The sequence below is a fragment of the Neophocaena asiaeorientalis genome, unplaced genomic scaffold, assembly GCF_003031525.2.
Source record: "Neophocaena asiaeorientalis asiaeorientalis breed wild unplaced genomic scaffold, Neophocaena_asiaeorientalis_V1.1 scaffold209, whole genome shotgun sequence".
In the NCBI taxonomy this organism is placed as follows: domain Eukaryota; kingdom Metazoa; phylum Chordata; class Mammalia; order Artiodactyla; family Phocoenidae; genus Neophocaena; species Neophocaena asiaeorientalis.
Window position 1 is genome coordinate 153 of NW_020172366.1, and position 24,603 is coordinate 24,755.

A 24,603-nucleotide genomic window follows, 5' to 3' on the forward strand; every position below is an offset into this window, starting at 1 on the left:
TTTTGAGATTATGTGCATATTCTATATCCCAATACTCGTCACCCAATTATTTTTGTGTTCATCTATTATCTTGCTTGAATAAACTGTGTATTTTCATATAAGACAGTTCTTGTTTTCCACCTCACATACTATAGGACAGTGGTCCCAGGAGCATCAGTATCAACAGCACCAGGGAACTTACAAGAAAGTCAAATTTTCTGGCTCTATCACAAATCTTCTAAATAAGAAACTATGGACATGGAGCTCAGAAATATGTGTTTTAATAAAATTTCCTGGTGATTCTGATGTGCAACAAAGTTGGGAGCAAATGCTCTAGAATATATTTTATTCTAGAAGTTGCCATGGTTACCATCTTTGCATAAGTGTAATTTGACAACACCTTTCATCAGCTGCACCTCATACCTTTAATTTTCTGCTAGGGTTTAAATGCCTCCATGTAGTATGCTTACTCTCCCAAACATAAACCTGGAAATACCTGGAAGTTAACAACTCATGGGACAGCCCCTGCACAATGAGGGCAGTAATCAGCAGATAAGTATTCTCCTCGCTAGTACTTACACGTACAATTTGCGCGTGTATTTTGCAGGATTCTTCAGAGGTTCACAATAGGATAAGCCCCTGTTGGCAAAAGTGAAGACCAGTTCAATAATGCACCCTTGGGTTAGTTTTCTCTTTTTTCTTTATACTCTTTCCAGATCTCCATATCTCTTCTCTGAAATTACATCCCCTAATAAACTGCCTTCATAAAAGCTATTGTTTCAGGTTCTGCTTTCTAAGGATAACAAAAGATAGGGTATTTAGAATCAGATGTGACACTGAAAACCCCATACTGAGTTTAATATGATAGAATTTTATCACTCATCTATCACATGGTGATATTAAGGACTATATTACTAGTGGTAAGTAGGGAGATAAACCCTTGGCATGTAGTAGTGTCATAATTAGCAATGCTTGGTTTAGAAGCAGATGTTACTTGAAGTATAGGCGTATGTGGTAGTGGGGTATTGAAAGGAATGGGAGCAGGGTAATTACAAAGTTGTGAATTTAGATGATTTTTTTGTTAATGGCTTGTAAGCCTTTTAAAAAGAAAAGGACACATTTAGGTTACAGCACTTAAAATCCAAGACATACTGTAAAAGTCAAAAGGCTTTCACAGCAATTATTTAGAGACATTATATCCTACAGGGTTGACTAAGCCAAAAATTGGGACCAAGAATTAATTGCAAGTGCAGTGGAGTTACAGATGATACTGAATACTTAGCATTTACAGGTCTAAGTTTAATTCAGCTCCCTGGTAGGATAAGATTAATTCTCTGAGACTTGTCTGGGATGAGGATGTTTGAATAATGAACTTAAGATTCATGAACCCATAATTTTCTTTGTATCTCTATGCTGATAGAAGCAGCACCTACCTCACTGAAAGAGGAGAAGCCTCTTCCCTCCCTTGTCTAAAATTTGGTAAGAGCTCACAAGTTGATGATTGCCCTATTCAAAATTCTCCTCTACTTCTGTTCATTGCCACTAGACCAATAACTAGGGTCAATTAACAATACAGCCTAAGGGACAATGCAATTCCATTTTTGGGAGAAAATAGTATATATACCCAAAGAACTGTAAGACCTGTTCAATATGTCCCTGGCAGGATCGGAGTAAACATACCTGGAAGTTGATCTTGGAGGTATTAGACAAGGGAATATAGAATATAAAGCTGGATGGGAGCAAGATTATTGAATCCTTTGTAACTCAGGAATTTATGTCCTGACATGGACCAAATGCTTGTCTTGATATGTTGTTGAGATATCCAGTTAAAGCCTGCATGTTGGACGTTGGCTTATGGTAAATAAAATAGGAATGCCAGAATTGCCTTAGCAGTGAGTTGCATAAGGGGTCAGAAGGCTAAAAGAGGTGTATTATTTGAATTGTATTACCAGAAAATGTTTAGAACTTCTAGAAAATGTCTAGAAGAGTGGAAGATTAATGTACTTTAATATAGTAGAAAATTAAAATGTTTCCTCCAATTTTCAGATGTGAGTCAGTTCTTAGAGTTGTAGTCCATTGATTATGAGAATATGAGTCCCCCTGAAGAAAGATTGTACAATGCCACCATAAGTATATACAACAATATATTCTCAGTATTTTGTAAAGCAACCTGTAGCCAGTTACAGATAAATTTTACTTTGAAGAAGGAGACATATTCAGCCATTTCTAGGGCATACACTTTACCAAAGGACCTTTATGCTACTTTAGTTCTCCTTTTATTTATTTATTTATTTTTTTGTTTTTGTTTTGTTTGTTTGTTTTTTTGCAGTACGCAGGCCTCTCACTGTTGTGGTCTCTCCCGTTGCGGAGCACAGGCTCCGGATGCGCAGGCTCAGCGGCCATGGCTCACGGGCCCAGCTGCTCTGCGGCATGTGGGATCTTCCTGGACGGGGGCACGAACCCGTGTCCCCTGAATTGGCAGGCGGCCTCTCAACCACTGCGCCACCAGGGAAGCCCCTAGTTCTCCCTTTAGACAGGAAGAAAAAATAACCTATATATTGAATAGAGTTCTAACCCAATTTATCATGCAGCCATCCCACAGTATTCACTGACCCACTGTATAACCATTTTTGCAGCTCCTAGTTCATAATCGGTATGGATATTTAAAGGAATTGAGATAACTCATCAATAAGAATCATTAAGTTAAGAAGAACTAAGAGAAACTCTTGAAACTGCCTACTTCTCCAGCCAAGAGAGCAAATCAGAAGTAATATATCATCTTGGGAAGAAAGCACCACATTAAATTATAAAGATTTAGGAGTGGTGGTCTCTATCTTAACCCCATTCAGTTACTCTCTGACCCCTGCCAAAACCATGGAGCATGGTGGATGATGATGAACTACCATAAATATAATAAGCAGTACTTCTCAGTGCAACAACTGTTATGTCAGATGATGCATATTTACAAGAACAGAACAACATCACCTCTGGCATTTGCCATGGTACTACTGATTTGGTGAATACATTCTTTTCAATCTGTATTAGTAGAGAGCATCAAAATCATTTACTCTTTTGAGGGAAGATCCGTGTAACAAACTGACCCACTTTCCCAAGGCTATATTACATTTATTCTCAGTCACAATACAGACTGCAGGGATGTTGACCTTGACATTACAGAAAATATCCAAACAGCTGCTATAATACAGCCCAAACAAGCAAAGCCCTGAACATAAGCATCGAAGGAAAACTATTCTAGTTACCAAAGTTGTGAAAAGTGCATTTTGTTCCCCTCCTGTATGGAGGAAGAAATGGCCTGAAGAATGGGTGTTCATGAATATCTGGGAAGTTTTTAATAGTTTTGTTACTCATTATTTATGTACTTATTAGTTTTGCTTTATTAGATTATAAATCTGCTTGATAAAAAATATCTTTTTTTTCATTTTTCTATGCATTTCTACATTAGGTAATAAGAGATATAGTAGAGTTTTAGGGCTGACATAACAATTTAACACACTTAGTGGCTTAAAACAGCAAAAATTTATTCTTTCACAATTCTGGATGATGGAAGTCTAAAATCAAGTTGTTGACAGGGTCACTCTCTCTCTAAAGACTTTGGGGGAGGATCCTTTCTTGCCTCTCCCAGCTTCTGGTGACTCCTGGTGTCCCTTGGTTTGTAGCAGCATAACTCCAAACACTCTGTCTCAGTGTTCACATTGCCTTTTTCTCTATGTGTCTGTGTTATTTTCTATCTCTCACAAGGGGATGTTCATTGGATTTAGACCCATCATATTCCAGTATGATCTCATCTAGATCCTTACTTTAATTATGTCTCCAAAGATGCTATTCTTGAGTAAAATCACATTCTGAGATTATGGGTAGACATGAATTTTGGGGGATTTCAATTCACCACAAGTTACTAAACCGATATTTAATGATTGGTAATTTGTTTTCCTGTCTCTCTGACAGACTCAGTTTAGAGTTTCAAGAGACAAATTTTAAGAATTTTATTCCTTAAAAGGCACTCCTATATTTTAGATGATATATAATATAGAAAATATTTCATTTTATTCATACAAGTTATAAGCTGTAGCTGCACTCAGGTAGTTTCTCCAATAGTGCTATTTTAAAATACTATAAAATCTTTAAAAAAGTAATTTTAATATTGAAGACCCTTGAACTATAATCTAGTGCTTCAGTTGTAGACCATTGTTATTGGTTGATCTGTGTGTCCCCAAAAAGAGATGTTGAAATTCTAACCCCTAATACTTCAGAATGTGACTGTATCTGGAAATAGGGTATTTTATAAAGATAGTCAAATTAAAATGAGGTCATTAAGATGGACCATAATCCAGTATAATCGGTGTCCTTATAAAAAAGGGGTAATTTGAACATAGACACACACAGAAAGAAGACAATGTGAAGACACACAGGGAGAAGACAGTCATGTGACATGAGTGATTCATCTACAAGCTAAGGAATGCTAAGAATTGCTGGCAAGCACTAAAAAGTAGAAGAGGCAAGGAAAGATTCTTCCCTCGAGCCATTAGAGAGAACACGGCCCTGCTGATACCTAGATTCAGACTTGTAGTGTCCTGAACTATGAGTCAATACATTTCTACTGTTTTAAGCCACCAAGTTTGTGGTACTTTTTTTTTTGGTATGCGGGCCTCTCACTGTCGGGGCCTCTCACTGTCGTGGCCTCTCCCGTTGCGCAGCACAGGCTCCGGACGCGCAGGCTCAACGGCCATGGCTCATGGGCCCAGCTGCTCTGCAGCATGTTGGATCTTCCCGGACCGGGGCACGAACCCGTGTCCCCTGCATTGGCAGGCAGACACTCAACCACTGCGCCACCAGGGAAGCCTCTCTAGTAGACTGTCTTAATTAAATTCCTTCCAGCCTCCCTCTACTAATTTATACAATTTTATTATAACATACTTCCTATCTTCCTTAACTATCAACTTCACATTGATAGTTTAGATTTCAGTACACTACAGGAATCCAGGTTCTATATTGTACTCCAATTCCACTAAAACCAAGAATCAGTAAATGATTCCAATTTTAGAAAGTAAAGTTTCTAGAATTAGTTCTAATCTCAGATATGAGTGAGTACAACCCTGCATTTGCAGTGGGTAGATAGCGATCAATAACGCTATTAGTAAGCACTGAGTCAGGTAGCAGTTATATGTTTAAAACACTCTGAGATCTATTCATATAAGTTGTCCCTAGTAGCAACATGTGTTAAGTAGGGTTCTGGAGAGAAACAGGACCAGTAGGATATATATAAAAGGTCATTTATTATGAGGAATAAGAGTATGTCATTATAGTGGCTAAGTCCTATGATCTGCTGTCTATATAAAGTGAAGACCTGGAAAAGCTGGTGGTACAATTCAGTCTGAGTCCAAAGGCCTGAGAACCAGGGAAGTTGATGGTTTAAATCCTAATCTGAGGGCTTGGCTAGAGAAGATGAGATGTCACATTTCAAGCTGGCAGGCAGAAAGCAAAAAGAGGCAAATCCCTCCTTTTTCTGCCTATGTTCTAGTCATACCCTCAGTGGATTGGATGATGCCCATTCACTCTGGAGAAGACAATCTACTTTACTGAGTCTACCAATTCAGATGCTAATCTCATCTGGAAACATGCTCACAGACACACCCAGAAATAATGTTTCCTGAGCACCCTGTGACCAGTCAAGTTGACACATAAAATCAATCATCACAAGTCTACTTCTTGTCAACTTGGCAATCATATGCATCCCCTTAAACCATACTTACTCTTCAGATAAATACAATAGCAAAGCCATAACTCTGCCTAACATGATATAACTCTTTTCCTTACAACAAAAAACACATTATCCTCTTGCTCAGAAGAAGAGATAAATTCCTTGAGTGATGTTTACTCCTCTTCTTGATATCCCATAACTTAAATACTATGATATAAAATTAACAATATTTAAATATTATGATATAAAATCAATACATTTTATGTTATGTGATAATGAAATAAAATAGGAAAGAAAACAAAGATAGACATATTGAATATATATATATTTACATGTATATATATATATGTGTGTATATAGGCACACACATAAACATACAAACATATTCATAGCAAAATAAGGAGAAAATACTCATGACATTTACAATCCTCATTTCTGTAATGAGTCATATGTCATTTGGTCATAGCAGGTATTTATAACCACCTTCTTCCACTATTCATTCTGTATTCCAGAATGCAGCACTTTAACTGGCCATGGTTCTTTACTTGGCTGGGGGTGACCCCAACTTTCATTACTGAAAGGTCTGGAGCATTGCTATCCTGCCTGCATTGGATTGTTGTATGTTTCCATTGACCTTAATAATGGGGCATGGTAATACTAAGAAACACTCTAAAGGACCTCCTGTATTCTAGATGTACTCTTCCTTACCTCCACTGTGGAGCAGCAGTCCAATTTCCCCTTGGTGGTCAGGTTCAATTACTCCAGACAATGCCATTAACTCTCTTCTTTGCCTGTTGATTCAGAGACGTGAGGAGACAAAAGTGGCTGAGTGACAGTCTTAAACTCCAGTTAAATGGATCAATGTGTGTCTCATGGTGGAAGCATTCCTCCCTCAGAAAACAAATATTTGTTAGTGGGTCACTAGGAATAATAGTGAGTGATGCCATTCCCATTTCTACCCTTTGAATTCTGGACTTGTGAATCCTGGCTATCAATGAAACAGCACCATATATTGGAAGCTAATTCAGAGCATATACAGTTTTCTAGAGAACCTTAAGCCAGCCCTGCAAGGTTTGCCACCTAGCTGGCACTACAACTGAGTCTTTAAAAGACCATTACATCCTTCTTTCAAGCCAGCTGCTTCAGAATGGGAAGAACATGGTAAGACCAGTGAATTCCATGAGAATGGGCCCACTGCCACACTTCTTTTGCTGTGAAATGAGTTTCTTGATCAGAAGCCATGCTGTATGGAATACCATGATAGTGGCTAAGACAGTCTGCATTTCACAGATGGTAGTTTTGATAGAAGCACTGTATGCAGGGGGGAAAAAAAATCTGAATCCAAAGTATTTAATCCAGTGAAAACAAAACACCACCCCTTCCACAGTGGAAATGGTTCAATGTACTCAACCTGCTATCAGCTGGCTGATCATCCCAGGGAATTTTGCCATACTGGGGACTTAGTGTTAGTCGCTGTTGTGGGCAGACTAGGCACTCAGTGGTGGCCATAGCCAGGCTGGCCTTGATGAGTGAAAGTCTACATTGCTGAGCCCATTCATAATCTTCATTCCTGATGCCATAGGCCACTTTCTTCATGAGCCTACTCCCAGAGGAGGCTGGGAAAAGAAATTGACTGACATCCATAGAATAGGTCATCCTACCCACTAGATTATTAAAATCCTCCTCTGCTAAGGTGAACATTCACTTGAGCACAAATATTTTCATGTGTTTTGCCCATTCTGAAAGATCTATCCACATACCTCTTCCCCAGATTTCTTTATCACTAATTTTTCAATTATGTTCCTTCCAAGTCCCTGACCATCCAGCCAAACCACTGGCCACAGTCCATGAATCACTACATAATCACACATCTGGCCATTTCTCCTTCCCAGCAAAGTAAACAAGTAGGTTAATTGCTCAGATTTCTGCCTGCTGGGAGGATTTCCTTTTACCACTGTCCTTCAGGATGTCCCAGAGCAGGACTATAATGCTGCAGCTGTCTACTTTTGGTTGGTGTCTGCATGTCATGCAGAACCATCTGTAAACAAGACCCATGGCTTTTCTTCTTCTGTCAACTGATCATAGGGAACACTCAATGGAGCCGTAGGTGCAAACTGAGAGAGTAAAGGCAGTGTAGAAGGAATGGGGACCATGGGCTTTTTGATCACTTATTCATGTAACTTATTTATGCCTTCAGGGTCTGCCCAGGCCCAATCACCTGCATATCACTTCCACTTGATGATAGAACATTGCTGTGCATGCCCAACTTTATAGCTTGATAGATTAGATAACACCCAGTTCATTACAGGTAACTCAGGTTGTATGGTAACTTGGTGCCCCATGGTTAAGGGTTCAGTCTCTACTAACACCCCACAGCAGACCCAGAGCTGTTTCTCTAAAGGAAACTGCTTATCTGTAGATGACAGCAGGGCCTTGCTCCAAAATCCTAAAGGCCTATGCTGCAACTTACCTATAGGAGTCTGCCAAAGGTCCAAAACAGCATCTGTATCTGCCACTGATCCTTCAAGAATCACTGGATCTCCGGGATCATGGGCCCAAGTAGCAGAACAGCTTGCATAGCAGCTGATGATTAGTTTCTGCTGTTTATAAGCCACATGGTTTATGGTATTTTGTTATATCAACCTGAGATGACTAAGACAGGGCCCCACTCAAAGTATCAGCTTTTCAAGTCACTCAGTAAATGAGCCAGAGTTACACACCCAGCTGAGGAATATGTTGTTTCCCAAATTCAAAGAGGCCTCCTAGGTGTTTTGCTTTTTTCCCGGTTGTGGAAGGGATCAGATGCAGCAACTTCATCCTTCACTTTAGAAGGGATATCTCAGCATGCCTCACACAACTGCACCCATAGAAAAACTAACCATCACACTCCCTTACCCCAAACATCATTCCTCATCTTTAAAAGATATACCTGTTCTGGTGTATTTATTTGATTCTGGCACATTTAGGCATCTCAAATGCTCAAAATGCTTCTCCCAATTCCTGGCTTTACTTTAAGTTAATGAATTGTTTATTCTCTACTCCTCAGATCAAATGCTTTAAGTTTCCTTCTTATAAGTGTTTGGATATCAAAAAGAACAATACCAACTACTTGTCACACTTCTCTATAAGACAGATACATAAGATGCAACACCTCCCATTCTAACAAGGAAGTCAGCTATTAATGAGAATTTTGTCTGAACCTCTTAAATGGATTGCAGCATTGGTGAGCATCATTAGGTGACTTGGGTGATGAAACAAACTTAAGAATTAAAGTGTCATTCAAAAAGCAGAAGGGTCTATATTTTTCTGTTCTTAATTTTTTGAGATATTTTCTTAACACATCTTTGGAATGAGAAAGAGGATTAATTTTCTTATTATTGAGTAGAAACTCTGGAGTTGAACTTCCTGACTGAGTTCAAAAGCTGATTACTTATTTATTGGTTTTACAACCCTGGCTAAGTTATAAATGTTATGCCTCAATTTCCCTATCAGGAAAAGGTTCATAGCTATGTATGTTAAAGTGTTGTTGTAAGAAACTGTTAGGAATTTAGAGCGGTACTTGTCACAAACTAACAACTCAGTAAATATAAGCTACTCATTGCTATTATTATTACCATTATTATTACAAAAGAAGGTGCACATTTTTTTCTTAAGAATTTTAAAAATGTCAGTTGTCTAAATGCATATTCACAAGGTGAATCTTTGAAATCTTATTGAGTGATTTAGAGAATCAGACTAGACAATATAAGAAAGCATTGTAAGCTACTGTGTAATATATGGTTTTATTGTATTATTATCATTATCAAACAAGAATATAGGTAGAATAGGTTATACATTTCATAGGCAGTACATTTTTACTTCTTTCCTTGATTGCCTTTGGCATTCAGTTGACTGATCTCTCCTCATGAAAGTCTTCAGGAGCAAAGGAGAAATGCAGTGTAATTTGTTCTTGATCCCTTGGTCTCTCAGAAAGCTCTCCAAACAATATGGAGATAAAACTTGAAATTTTATTAGATCTACTGCACCCTTGTTTTAATTCTACTATGAAATGCTTCTGACTTTATCTTAAATTCTAGTTTATATATAAACATAGATAGTGATTGATAAGTCAACCTTTTGTTATTTTCATAGCAAATATACATGAGGTGTATGTTTTGGACAACAGAGATATGCAGCTTAACTTTTAGCCATGTTTTCTGGGGTCTTAGGAGTTCTAAGGTCTCATTCAGGACACATTGATGTTTGATAAATTATTTATCATATTGGATTACTCATGTTGAATTAACACTAAAATCATAATTTTAAATGGTTGCTGAAGTTGAAATATTTTAAAACATTTAATCATAAAGCTACTGTTAACAAGCTGACAAACATTAGGCATATAGCAAAATTTCTCAAGACCCCTCTTTTCTTATGTAAAAAAATGAATAATGAAATAATTGTTAATTTCTGAGCCTTACACATAATGATATTCTTTCATACAAAATCACAACAAACATCAAAAAGAGAAATATATCTTTCATTACTTTTATTTTTTAAACTTAATTACATTTTCTGTTACTTTTTATAAAAGATTTGATTTTTTTAAATATGCAGTGATGTTTAAGATATTATTTTATCTTTTTTCTTAGCATTATGAGAATATCTCTGTCTGGTCCTCATGCCCAAACTCACATACAGTTATTTGTGAGAATCATCAGCAATGAGCCATTATGTCAAGATCAACCAGTACTGTTCTTAAGTGTGAGAGGGGGCTTCCCTGAGAGGGCTTCCCTGAGAGGGCTTCCCTGGTGGTGCAGTGGTTGAGAGTCTGCCTGCTGATGCAGGAGACATGGGTTCGTGCCCCGGTCGGGGAAGATCCCACATGCCGCGGAGAGGCTGGGCCCGTGAGCCATGGCCGCTGAGCCTGCGCGTCTGGAGCCTGTGCTCTGCAAAAGTACCTATAGTATTATGATGATTTTATATTAAGACTCTGCTTTTGAAAATGAGTTACATACTTTTGCCTGCTCTATTATATCCTTTTATTTCAGGCGAAATTTCTGGTGCCTTTACCAAATGAAATCTCCTCTAGTATTCTATTTTTTTTTTTAAAGAAGATGTTGGGGGTAGGAATTTATTAATTAATTTATTTATTTTTGCTGTGTTGCGTCTTTGTTTCTGTGCAAGGGCTTTATCTAGTTGTGGCAAGTGGGGGCCACTCTTCATAGCGGTGTGTGGGCTTCTCACTATCGTGGCCTCTCTTGTTGCGGAGCACAGGCTCCGGACGCGCAGGCTCAGTAGTTGTGGCTCACGTGCCTAGTTGCTCCGTGGTATGTGGGATCCTCCCAGACCAGGGCTCGAACCCGTGTCCCCTGCATTAGCAGACAGACTCTCAACCACTGCACCACCAGGGAAGCCCTTCTCTAGTATTCTAAATCTCCAGTATATGTTTGGGGGAGCAGAGATGACATATACCATGCTCATTTTATCTTATTTGGTTCTCTAGTTATTTTATTTTGCAAAAGGTCAGTGGTTATTTGGTTTCTGCTTCTCACTTCCCTGGCATCAAGTGAAAATAGTTGCAGGTTCTGGCAGCTGATGAACACAGGCTGCAGTCCCAGTTCTGCTACTTACAAGCTGTGTGCCATTTGGCAAGTCCCTTAAAATCTCTGGCCCCTAATTTACTCCTTTATTAAGTGATTATAGTGATTCCAAAATACCCAGCGTTGCTGTGAGGATTATACTGATATTATACATGAAATTATGTATACCCTAGTAGGTACTCCACAAATATTAAGACAGAAATGGAGAAAGGTACCTGTTTTTCCCAGTTCTAGATTTTTGGCAAATCCTGTTAGTCACTATAGTCCACCAAGTTGCAGGCCACTAAACTTTTGCTAAATATTTATCTATGTCAAATTAAAAAGACATAAACACTGTAGGCCATGTACTCAGTGATGAATCATTCATAAAGTTGGTAATTAATTTCTAATTAATCTATCTGTGTAATTTAGGTATTTTAAATCTAAGCAAGCATTTGTTCAGTTGAACGCAAATCTTACCACCATGCAATTATGCCAAAAAAGGAATAAAATCTGAATGAGAATTATATTGTGTGGAATAATTCCTATTTTTCAAACTAGAAATTTGAATTACCAATGAAAAAATCTCTCAGAGCAGACATTTTTCTCCTGGTCTAGTGCTCGCTGTTTCACCCTTTCATTAACATAAAAGGACTCACAGTTTTATGAAGTCTGGTTTCACCCTCCCCTCACCCCCAACACATACACTGTCATAACAGTTGGTTTTTCAGCAATAGATCAGTATCAATTAGTCCATTCAGTGCAATCACCAAGAGCAGCAAGAGTAGCACTCTGGCTTGCAATGATTTAATGTCACAATGGCACTGACCATTGAGAGTTTGTTTGGTATACCATCCATGTCATTCATCATGACTGATGATGTACATATGGCTTTATGTCTCTTTACAACCTAGTCTAGACCTCAGAAATTCTCAGAATATTACTTATTTTTAGTCTTCCAAAAATTAAATTAATATGATTGGATGTTCTCCAAGCTATTATTTAGAGTTTGCTGCCTTTCAGATATGGTTGGTGTGTTCTATGTGAAAGTGTATGTCATAGTTACATCATTTAATCCATATTAATCAGACAAATAAGGACTAAGAGATGGGACTATAGATTGTCCTGTGCTGAAGAGGTAATGTAATTTTAAAATACTAAACTAGGCTGACATCTGGAGCTGTCTGTTGGATTAATCATTTACCTCAGCACAATAGTTCAGATTTGTATATGTGTCTCAGAAATACATATCCTATGAGACATTATCACTTATCAGATTTGAAAGCTGCATAAAAACCTAAGGGGAAAATAACTGTAAAGAAAAATAGATTTGTAGAGACTTGGAACCTTCAGCGTATGACAAATCTGTCTATAGAGAATTTGCAAACAGTGTATAAGAGTATTTCCTGAAAGTAGATAGATTATAGAAATATACTGAATATAAAAGTGAGGGTTATATTTATTTTTCAGGAATAAAATTCTAGATTTCCTAAAATATAAGAAATAAAAAGAAATAACCTATAAAATTAAGGTTTTATCATTTTAAAGTTTATTTTCAGAAACCTCAATAATTTAAAATTAATATAGAGATGGAATCAACAATAACATCCTCACCATTATAAGACCAGAAGAAAAGAATGAATTACTTCCAAGTGCAAAAGTCTGTATTATCTAATAAATTCTACTTCGGTTTTGAACACCACTGTGTTAAGAAACAAACAAACAAATGAAAACTATTGAGTAGTTATCCAAAAACCCACCTGTATTTCAGTTTTCTCAACACTTTCTCACCTCCACTATAAGGATTGGAAAAGCTAAGTATGCATGCTGTCAATCACCATTTTCAGATAGTTGCCATATAACACAGTTAGGAGTTATGTGGTATAAGTTGAAGTGTTCTAGGGGCTTTTGCGAAAGGGGTCTTCCTGATACAGCAAGTTCCTTCCTGCCTTGAAAGATGGTTATGAAGCTTGAAGTCTTAAGGACCATTTTGTGACAATGAGAGACAACTAAGAAAATCATCTGAAATCTTGAGCTACTGATCTCACATCAGTAGCTACCTACTTTCACTTCTTTTATTATATAAATAAAGTAACAATCTTCTTTTTATTTTTTTATTCTTCTTATTTTTAATATTTTCATACAATATTAAAGATACTTTCCATTTACAGTTATTACAATATATTGGCTATACTCCCTGTGTTGTACAATTCATCCTTGAGCCTTTCGTATACCCAAAAGTTTGTACCTCCCAGTCCCTCACCCTTATATTACTCCCCCCTCCAACTGGTAACCACTAGTTTGTTCTCTATATCTGTGAGTTTGCTTCTTTTTTGTTATATTCACCAGTTTGTTGTATTTTTTAGAGTACATATATAAGTGATATCATACAGTATTTTTCTTTCTCTGGCTGACTTATTTCAGTTAGTATAATGCCCTCCAAGTCCATCTATGTTGCTGCAAATGGCAAAATTTTGTTCTTTTTCATGGCTGAGTAATATTCCATTTTGTGTGTGTGTGTGTGTGTGTGTGTGTGTGTATACACACACACACAAATCTTCAACTTATACCATGTAACTCCTAACTGTGTTATATGGCAACTGTCTGAAAATGATGATTGACAACATTCCTACTTAGCTTTTCCAGTCCTTAGTAGAGGTGAGAAAGTGTTGAGAAAACTGAAATACAGGTGGGTTTTTGGATAACTACTCAATAGTTTTTTTGTTTGTTTCTTTGTTTTTAACACAGTGGTGTTCAAAACTGAAGTAGAATTTATTAGATAATACAGACTTTTGCACTTGGAAGTAATTCATATTTTTCTTCTGGTGTATATATTCTTCTAGTATATATATTCATTTGTTGATGGACACTTATGTTGCTTCCATATCTTGGCAATTGTATATAATGCTGTTATTATTATTAGGGTACATGTATCTTTTTGAATTAGTATTTTCATTTTGGGGGGATATATGCCCAGGAGTGGAATTACTGGGTCATATGGTAGTTCTAGTTTTCCTTTTTTGAGAAACCTCCATACTGTTTTCCACAGTGGCTACACTGATTTATATTCCCACCAACAGTGTACAAGGGTCCCTTTTCCCCACATCCTTGCCAACATTTGTTATTTGTGTTCATTTTTTTTTTTTTTTTTTTTTGTGGTACGCAACACCAGGGAAGCCCATTTGTGTTCATTTTGAGGATAGCCATTCTAAACAGGTGTGAAGTGATATCTCATTGTGGTTTTGATTTGCATTTCCCTGATGATTAGCAATGGTGAGCATCTTTTCATGTGCCTGCTGGCCATCTGCATTTCTATTTAGAAAAATGTCTGTGTAGTTCTTCTGCCCATTTTTTAATCAGGTCATTTGTTTGTTTGTTTGTTTTGATTTTGAGTTGTATGAGTTGTTTGTATATGTTAGATATTAATCCCTTATCAGTCATATCATATGCAAATATTTTCTCCTATTGAGTAAGTTGTCTTTCTGTTTTGTCAATGGTTTCCTTTGCTGTGCAAAAACTTTATGTTTCATTAGGTCTCATTTGTTTATTTTTGTTTTTATTTCCATTACTCTAGGAGGTGGGCCAAAGAAGATCTTGCTGTAACTTATGTCAAAGAGTGTTCTTCCTGTTTTCCTCTAAGAGTTTTATAGTATCCTATCTCACATATAGATCTTTAATCCATTTTGAGTTTATTATTCTATATGGTATTAAAGAATGTTCTAATTTCATTCTTTCAGATGCAGCTGTCCAGTTTTCCCAGCCCCACTTATTGAAGAGACTGTCTCTTCTCCATTGCACATTCTTGCCTCCTTTATCATAGATTAATTGGCCATAAGTGCGTGGGTTGATTTCTGGGCTCTCTATCCTCTTCCATTGATTTATGTTCTGCTTTTGTGCCAGTACCATACTGTTTTGATTACTGTAGCTTTGTAGTGTAGCATGAAGTCAGGGAGCTTGCTTCCTCCAGCTTTGTTCTTCTTAAGATTTGTTTTGGTTATTCAGGGTCTTTTGTGTTTTCATACAAATTTTAAAATTATTTGTTCTAGTTCTGTGAAAAATGTCATTGGTATTTTGATAGAGATTGCATTGAATTCATAGATTGCCTTGAGTAGCATAACCATTTTAACAATATTATTCTTCCAATCCAAGAACATGGTATATCTTCCCATATGTTTGTGTCATCTTCAGTTTATTTCATCAGCATCTTGTAGTTTTTGGAGTACAGTTCTTTTGCCTCCATAGGTAGGTTTATTCCTAGGTATTTTATTCTTTTTGATGCTATGGTAAATGGGACTTTTTCCTTTAATTCTCTTTCTGATACTTCATTGTTAGTGTATAGAAATGCAACAGATTTTGGTATATTAATTTTGTATCCTGCAAAATTACCAAATTCATTGATGAGCTCCAGTGGTAGTTTTCTGGTAGTATCTTTAGGATTTCCTATGTATACTATCAAGTCATCTGCAAACAGTGACAGTTTTACTTCTTCCTTTACAATTTGGATTCCTTTTACAGGGAATGCAGGGTTTTTAAAATGCATTTGAATTTAAGAGATCAGCAACCTAAAACCATCATGTGCATATATAGACTACTATACAAAAAAAATCTTATGGTAACTGCAAACCAAAAATCTATAATACATAAAACAAAAAGATAAAAAAGAATCCAAATATAACACTAAAGACCATCATCAAATCACAAGAGAAGAGAACAAAAGAAGACAGGGAAAAAAAATCTACATAAAAATGTCAAAACAATTAACAAAATAACAATAAGAGCATGCATGCCAATAATTACCTTAAAATTAAATGAACTAAATGCTCCAACTAAAAGACATACTGTGGCTGAATGGATACAAAAACAAGACCTGTATATATGTTGCCTACAAGAGACTCACTTCAGATCTCGAGACACATACAGACTGAAAGTGAGGGGATGGAAAAAGTATTCCATGCAAGTGGAAATCAAAAGAAAGCCTGAGTAGCAACACTTATATCAGAAAAAATAGACTTTAAAATAAAGACTGTTACAAGAGACAAAGAAGGACATTATATAATGATAAAGGGATCAATCCAAGAAGATATAACAATTGTAAATATATATGCACCCAACATAGGAGCATCTCAATATATAAGACAAATATTATAGATATAAAAAGAGATATCAATAGTAGCACAATAATAGTAGGGGACGTTAACACCCCACTTACATCAAAGGACAGATCATCCAGACAGAAAATCAGTAAGGAAACACAGGCCTTAAATAACACATTAATATATAACAAATGAATTTAATTGATATATATGTATAGAACATTCCATACATTTTTGTATTTTATGTATCTTTATATTCAACTGATACTTGTATCCTTCAACTTTATTAAATAGATATCAAAAAATAAAACTTAGAAATAAATGATGAATATATATGAAAATAATAATGTCATTTATTTGAACACTAAAAATATCCAGGTGCCCCTTACACATTATATGAACCTTAGAAGGATGTGAAATTCAAAAAATCCTTTTCATGTAATCAGCTTTAAAATCCTTCTTTAAATTACTTCATGTCAATTTCAAACTAAAATTAAGTTGAGAACTATAGGAAGATACAAAATTACCATAGTAACTCAAAATTTTAAAATATCTTTAGCAAACAAGACTTTTATTTTTCCAGAAGAAAATATTTCCCCAACGTCAAATAATTCATATGCCATTACCTTTAACTCTCACAGTAGGATGTAACTGAAAATAGTACCTAATCTTTGCTTATGTCATGCCAAGATCTCAAATGATGGCAAGTGGTTGAGTGCCCTGTCCTGCCAAATAAATCACCATGGGATAATGACAAGAGGAATAGTTTTAGCTTCAAGATAATTCTTATAAATTGGAGCTCACTAAATATGGGAAAATACTAAACTTGACCTTTAAAAGGAAAAAAAATTGCATTAGATGCAACCCATCCAAAATCTCTCAATGCATTTTTAGTTTTTTCTTCATGTGTCTGTGCCATTTCCTGATAATGGCTTCTCCCCCTACACCTCCTTCTCTTCCTCTTCTTCCTCCTACCCTTCCTTCTTCCCGCCCGCCTCCCTTAATGGTCTGTGACAAATGAAGTCTCTAAGCAAACTAGTTTCCTATAGCTGTAGTTTATCTGCTGCTCCTTGTGCGCCCTTCCAGTCATAACAACCACAGTAGTCAGACTTGGCATTGCTATGAAATGACATATTCTTAAAGTGTTTCCTTTTGGCTTTTTTTTTTTATTATTATTCTGGCATCTTTTTCTATCAAGGATAAACCATTTTCTAGTCAGCAAAGTTAACCAAGTGTTAGAATCTCTACTAGTAGTGACCAACAGCTGCCATTTAGTTGGCACTTTAAGGTGTCTTCATATGTCTTTCAGATCAAACTCTGGATTTTTGAAAGTTATATTCTGGCACCACTCATGATTCTTGAATATATATATATATATATATATACACATATATGTACATATATGTACATATATGTACATATATATATCTTGAAGATATATATATATATTCCATTTATTATAAATATAAAAATAATAATTAGTATGCATAAAATGCTTGTTTTGTTTTGGCACCTGCAAAATTCTTTCTATCAATTATCTCACTAACCCCTCAAAACAACATTTTGTTTAAAGAGAAAGCGTCTTTAAGGAATTTGTTCTAAAATCACTAGAATTGTTTTAGTGAAACAAATATAACTCCACAATCTCTCTTTCACCAGTTGCCTTACAGGTGAGCATAGTGCACTGATAGGCCCTGGGCTTGAAATCTTCATGAGCAGCAGGGGGTCATTACATCTTCTGAGTACCATTGTGACTGGAAGATTTCTATAAAAGTTCATATTCTTCTCATGATATCTTTAAGAAAGGCACATTCCTTTTTGCTCTTTAAAAGAGATGTCAGTAGATAAATATCCAGGGTAGATTTATAGAATATAACATAGTGGATAGATAGTTAGCTGGATAGATATTGATATATATAAATTGAAACTTAAATTTCTAAATTGAGAAATTTACAAATATGTGGAAATTAAAATAAAAAGCACAAGAAATCATAAAGAAAACTAGAAATACTTTGGGATGAATGAAAATTAAATTAATACATACAAACTTTTATGGGATATTGCTAAAGCAGTGCTTAGAGGGAAATTTATACCGTAAACACTTATTAAAAAAGAAGAAATATTATAAATTATCATCAATCTTCCACCTTAAGGCACTGGAAAACGAAGTGCAAATTAAAAATAATGCAAACAGAAGAGAGGGAATAATAAAGATCAGAGGTAAAATTGAAAAACAATAGAAAAATCAACCAAACCAAATTTTGCTGTTTTAGAAAGATCAACAATTTGACAAAAATCTAGCTTGATTGCCAAGAAAAATAAAATAGAAGACTAGATTACTAATATCATGAATGAAAGAGGGGAAATGTTACAGATATTATGGAAATAAAAATGGATTATGAGTGTATAATATGAACAACTATATGACAAAACATTAGATAACTTAGATGAAACAAATATACTCCTTTAAAGCTACAAAATACTAGAACTGGCTCAAGAAGAAATAGAAAATCTGAATAGACCTTATATAACAATTAAAAAGACTGAATTATTTATTTAAATACTCTCCCAAAAGAACAGCCCAGCCCGGATGGCATCACTGGTGAATTCCACCAAATATTTAAGAAGAATTAATGATAATTCTCCACAAACACAAAGTCTTCCAACAATGTAAGAGAGTTCCCTTTTCTCCACACCCTCCCCAGAATTTATTATTTGTAGACTTTTTAATGATTGCCATTCTGACTAGTGTAAGGTGGTACCTCATTGTTGTTTTGATTTGTATTTCTCTAATAATTAGGAATGATGAGTGTGTTTTCATGTGCCTATTGACCATCTGTATGTCTTCTTTGGAGAAATGTCTATTTAAGTCTTCTGCCCATTTTTTGATCAGATTGTTTGTTTCTTTTGTTATTTAACTGTAGGAGCTGTTTGTATTTTAGAAATTAAGCTCTTGTCTGTCACATCACTTGCAAATATTTTCTTCTAGTCCATATGCTGTCTTTCATTTTGTTTATGGTTTCCTTTGCTGTGCAAAAACTTTTAAGTTTGATTAGGTCTCATTTGTTTATTTTTGTCTTTATTTCTGTTGCCTTGGGAGACTTACACTGTTGGTGGGAATGTAAACTGGTACAGCCACTATGGAAAAGAGTGTGAAGGTTCCTCAAAAAACTAAAAATAGAGTTACCATATGATCCAGCAATCCCACTCCTGGGCGTATACCCAGACAAAACTTCAATTTGAAAAGAAATAGCGGCACTATTTACAATAGCCAAGACATGGAAACAACCTAAATGTCCATCGACAGATGAATGGATAAAGAAGATGGAATATTACTCAGCTATTAAAAAGAATGAAATAATGCCATTTGCAGCAACATGGATGGACCTGGAGATTATCATACTAAGTGAAGTAAGTCAGACAGAGAAATACAGTTGCCATATGATATCACTTATATGTGGAATCTAAAATATGACACAAATGAACATATCTACAAAACAAAAACAGACTCACAAATATAGAGAACAGGCTTGTGGTTACTGAGGGAGAGAGTGGTTGGGGGAGGGAAGGATTGGGGTTTGGGATTAGCAGATACAAACTGTTGTATATAGGATGGACAAACAACAAGGTCCTACTGTATAGCACAGGGACCTGTATTCAATATCCTGTGATAAAACCACAATGGAAAAGAATATGAAAAATAATACTGCATATATAATATATAAATATGCACATATGTATAACTGAGTCACTTTGCTGAACAGCAGAACTTAAACACAACATTGTAAATCAACTATATACTTCAATAAAATCTAAAAAAAAAAAAAAGTCTTCCAAAAATTAGAAGCGGAAGGGACTGTTCCCAACTCAGTCTATAATACCAGTACTTGACAAACTTCAACAATGCTTCATAATAAAAATACTCATCATAATAAAAATAAAAGGGAATTTCCTATATCTTATATAGGGAAGCTATGGAAAACCTACAGTTAATATCATATGTAATGGTGAATAATTGAATGTTTTCTCCTTATCATGAGGAACCAAAAGAGGATGTGCATTCTTAACACTTCTCATAGCATTGTACTAGAATATTTAGCCTGGGAAATTGCTCAAGAAAAAGTAATAAAATTATCTAAGTGGGAAAAGAATAAATCAAATAATCTCTCTTTGCAGATATTATACTCTTGTGTATAGAAAATCCCAATGAACCCACTAATATTTTTTAGAATAAGTGAGTTCAACAAGTTTGCAGGATAAAAGATCAATATAAAAAATTAGTTGTATTTCTTTATACTAGCAAGGGACAATCTAGAAATGAAATTAAAATAAATTCCATTTACATAGCATCAAAAGAATAAAATGCTTAGGAATAAATATAATACAAGTGTAAAGCCTATATGTTGAAAACTACAGAACATTGTTGAAAGAATTTAGAGGAGACATACTAAAAGAAAAGCATCACACATTTATGGATCAGAACATTTAATGTTGCTAAAATGACAATATTCCCCTAATTGATCTACAGAGTCAATGCATTCCCTATTAAAATTCCAACTAGATTCTTTTCAGAAATTGGCAAACTGATCCTAAAATTTGCATGACAATATTGGGGACCCAAAACAGCAAAATAATCTTGAAAAAATAAGAACAAATTTAGAAGTCTCACACATCCCAATTTCAAGATTTACTGCAATGTTGCAGGAATAAAGAACTGTGGTACTCATATAAGGATGAAAATAAATTAAGAATAGAAATATTGTTAAAGGGAATGAGATTGAGATTCTAGATATAAACCTGTACATTTATGGACAATTGTTTTTTGACAAGCATGCCAAGATAATGCAATGGGGAAAGAATAGTCTCTTCAACAAATAGTTCTGGGACAAGTGGATATCCGTATGCATAAGACTGATATTGGACCCCCACCTCACAAAAATTATCTCAAAATGGATCATAATCCAAATTTAAAGCTAAAAATACACAATGTTTAGAGGAAAATGTTGGAGCAAATTTTCATGAGTTTGAATAGGCAAAGCATTAACTATCACACCAAAAGCACAAGTGACAAAAGAGCATAAAGAAATTAGACATCATCAGAATTCAATACTTTTGGGTTTCAAAGACTACCATCAAGAATGTAAAAAGACAACCTACAGAAAGGGAGAAAATGTTTGGAAATCATACATCTGTTAAGGTGCTTATATCTATAATATATAAAGAACTCTTACAACTCACTAATAGAAAGATAAAATAACTGAATTTAAAATTTGGCAATACATCTGAAGACGTTTTTCCAGAAAAGATATAAAAGTGGCCAACAAGAATATAAATAAACAGTCGAGATTATTAACCATCAGGGAAATGAAAATCAAACTCACAATGAGATAACCACTTCACTTATCCTTAATGGCTGTAATAAAAAAGACAGAGTATCATGTTTTGCTGAGGATGTAGTGAAATGGCAACACCATAAATTGCTGGTTAGAATGCAAAATGGTGCAGTTATTTTGGAAAATACTCTGGCAGTTTCTCATTACATTAAACATAGAGCAATTAGGAATTGCACTTCTAAATATACACTCAAAAGAGATGAAAATGTAGAGCCACACACACACAAATATACACACATGCAATAGACTATTATTCAGCAATAAAAAGGAATGAAGTACTGATACATGTTACAACATGGATAAACCTCGAAAAGGTGCTAAGAGAAAGAAGCCAGTCACAAAAGACCACATATTCTATAACTCTGCTTTTTTGAAATGTTCAGAACATCAAATCTACAGAGACAGAAAGTAGATTAGTGCTTGCCTAAGGCTGGAGGATTGAGGGGAAATTTAGAATAACTCAATGGGCATGCAGGTTTGTTTTTGGGTGATGAAAATGTTCAAGAAGTATTTCTGGCAGCAGTCACACAAGTTTGAAAAACATCTCAATAAAGAAGCTGTATAAAATTTTAAGAATTTATAATGTTGTACTCCAGGTGTCAGTTACATTTATTCTGTCTCTCATCTCTATCTCTATTTATATTTTTCTCTCTGGATACCTTGTGTAGCCTGAGAGCTAATTTCTGGAACTGTAATGTACATCTTTGATATCTATCTTTGTTGTTTAGCAGTTTTCTTCCTAAAATTTACTTTTCCTTAATCTATTGATTTTACATTTTTATATTCCTTTTTTTTAAATTAAAATTATCCTCTTGTTTTATTGAAATTGTATCTCCTTAATGCTCTCTGGGATTTTAAAAATCAAATCCCTCATTTTCTTTGTTCTTCAAGTTATCTTTTTTCCTTGTTTATTGTTTGTATGTTTGTTGTGTGTGTGTGTGTGTGTGTGTGTGTGTGTGTGTGTATTTTAGTTGAGATATCCTAGGCTTTGTCTTCCATGCTACAATTTTCTTCAAATAACAGGCAAGCAAGAGGAAGTCTTTTCCCTTGACAGTCTTATCATTGGTGGGTTATTTTTAGGATGATCATGTGTGTATCTCTCTTTTATGCTGGGGCATTTGTGCTAAAGGGAATAAGATTTTATTCTGGAATCCAGTTCCCACATTACATTATCTCCTCCAGTCTCTGCAAAGAGATTATTGCTCAATTTCTTCAGATGACTTTTTTTTTTTTTTTTGGTGGAGTCACTGGTGGAAAATTTCATTGTACTTTGAGTACAGCCATGGGATAAGGATAGCAGAAGACTGCTACATATGCTAATTTTCAAATATACCTCAGTTTAAGTCTCATTTAATATTCCAACCACAGTTGGCCCAATCTGCTCTGAGAACAGTCTCTCTCTAAAACTATGCAGGGTAGATTTTATTCCTCCTTCCTTAAATCCCATCCACACATGCTCTGAAAAGCATATGATCTGTTTCATCTAACAGCATTTTTGCAACATCTTTAAGTCTTCAAAAATGTCTTTCAGTCTTTCCTCCATTGATATCTCTCATTGTATCTTTTGTTTCTGTGAATTTAAACATTACTGGATTTTCAAAAAGGAATTTGGGATTTCAGAAAATCATGGACACAGTATGTGTGTCCTCTTCATAATGTTAATTCACAGGTTTCTTGATTTTTTTTTTCATTTTGAAGAAGTGAATTGTTATTATGGTCTAATAAAATTTATTTTAAAATGCTTACTTTATGAGACTGAGAATTTTTATGTTATTCTGGCCCAAATTAGAAATTGTCTTAATGTAAAGCTCAGAGTTATACATGTCACAAGAAAGAAATTAAGTTAGGGTAGAGAATTGTATATATAAATGTTGCTCTGTAGATAGCAATCAAACAATATGACTGACATAGAAATTTAGAAACATTTATTGAGAAAAATTTGCCATGACTTGGCCTTAATCAGTACTTTAAAAGTGATATCTGAACAAGAAAATTACTATACTTGGGTTAACATTTTTATAATTAAAACTGCCTTTAAGAAAGCATTTTAATGGAGATGAGCCAACCCTTTTTTCAAACATTTCTTTCCCTATGGAATTCCTACAGAAAACAAGAACCTTTAAAACAACAATTAAGGCAATATCAATTGTGGACTAAAAGAGAACCGGGTGCCTGTTACGTGTTTGCTGTCATCATAATTGTGCTCAATAAATATTAAATACCAAAGATTTTCACTGAATAACTGAATCAGCAAATTGACCAAATTTTCTCCTGAAAAACATTCAGAAACAGTCTGTCCAATATAAGCATCCAGGTCATATGGGACTTTTTTGCCAGTGTATATAGGATCTTTTGAAAAATCCTTAGTGCCATAGTGAAATAAAAAATAAACACAAAAGATAGCCTATCATTTATTTTGAAATGATTGCACAGTAGTTTCACATAAAATAAGGCATTCATACTGTTGTATAAATTTGCTGACATCTTATAAAATTACATTACTAATTATGGAAATAATTAATTTGGCCTCTCAGTCTGTAATATAAATATCATAACATTAAAAAATTCCTAAGTGTGTAGAGAGGAGAATTAAATTTTTGGTAGCAATATGAAAAATTATGATATAATTTATAGTCTATAGCTCACTATCATACAGTACATTAGAACTGTTTTTTTTTAAATAAGAAAATCTAGAGGTATAGTAAGATAATGTCACACTCAAAGCTTTTTGTTTGTTTTTGTAGTTGTTTTAAAACTAAACATGCATTTAACTTTATTGAAAAGAGATTTTTCAAAGTTATTTGGTTATGGAAACCCTTATAGAAAGAAACCACTAAGATATAATATGGAAATGGAAT

At 35.0% G+C, this 24,603-nt stretch overlaps 1 pseudogene; it reads right to left on the reverse strand.

Moving 5' to 3' along the window:
* Positions 1-6,269: 6,269 nt before the first annotated feature.
* Positions 6,270-24,603, reverse strand: part of LOC112415849 (uncharacterized) — a 29,507-nt pseudogene continuing 11,173 nt past the window's right edge.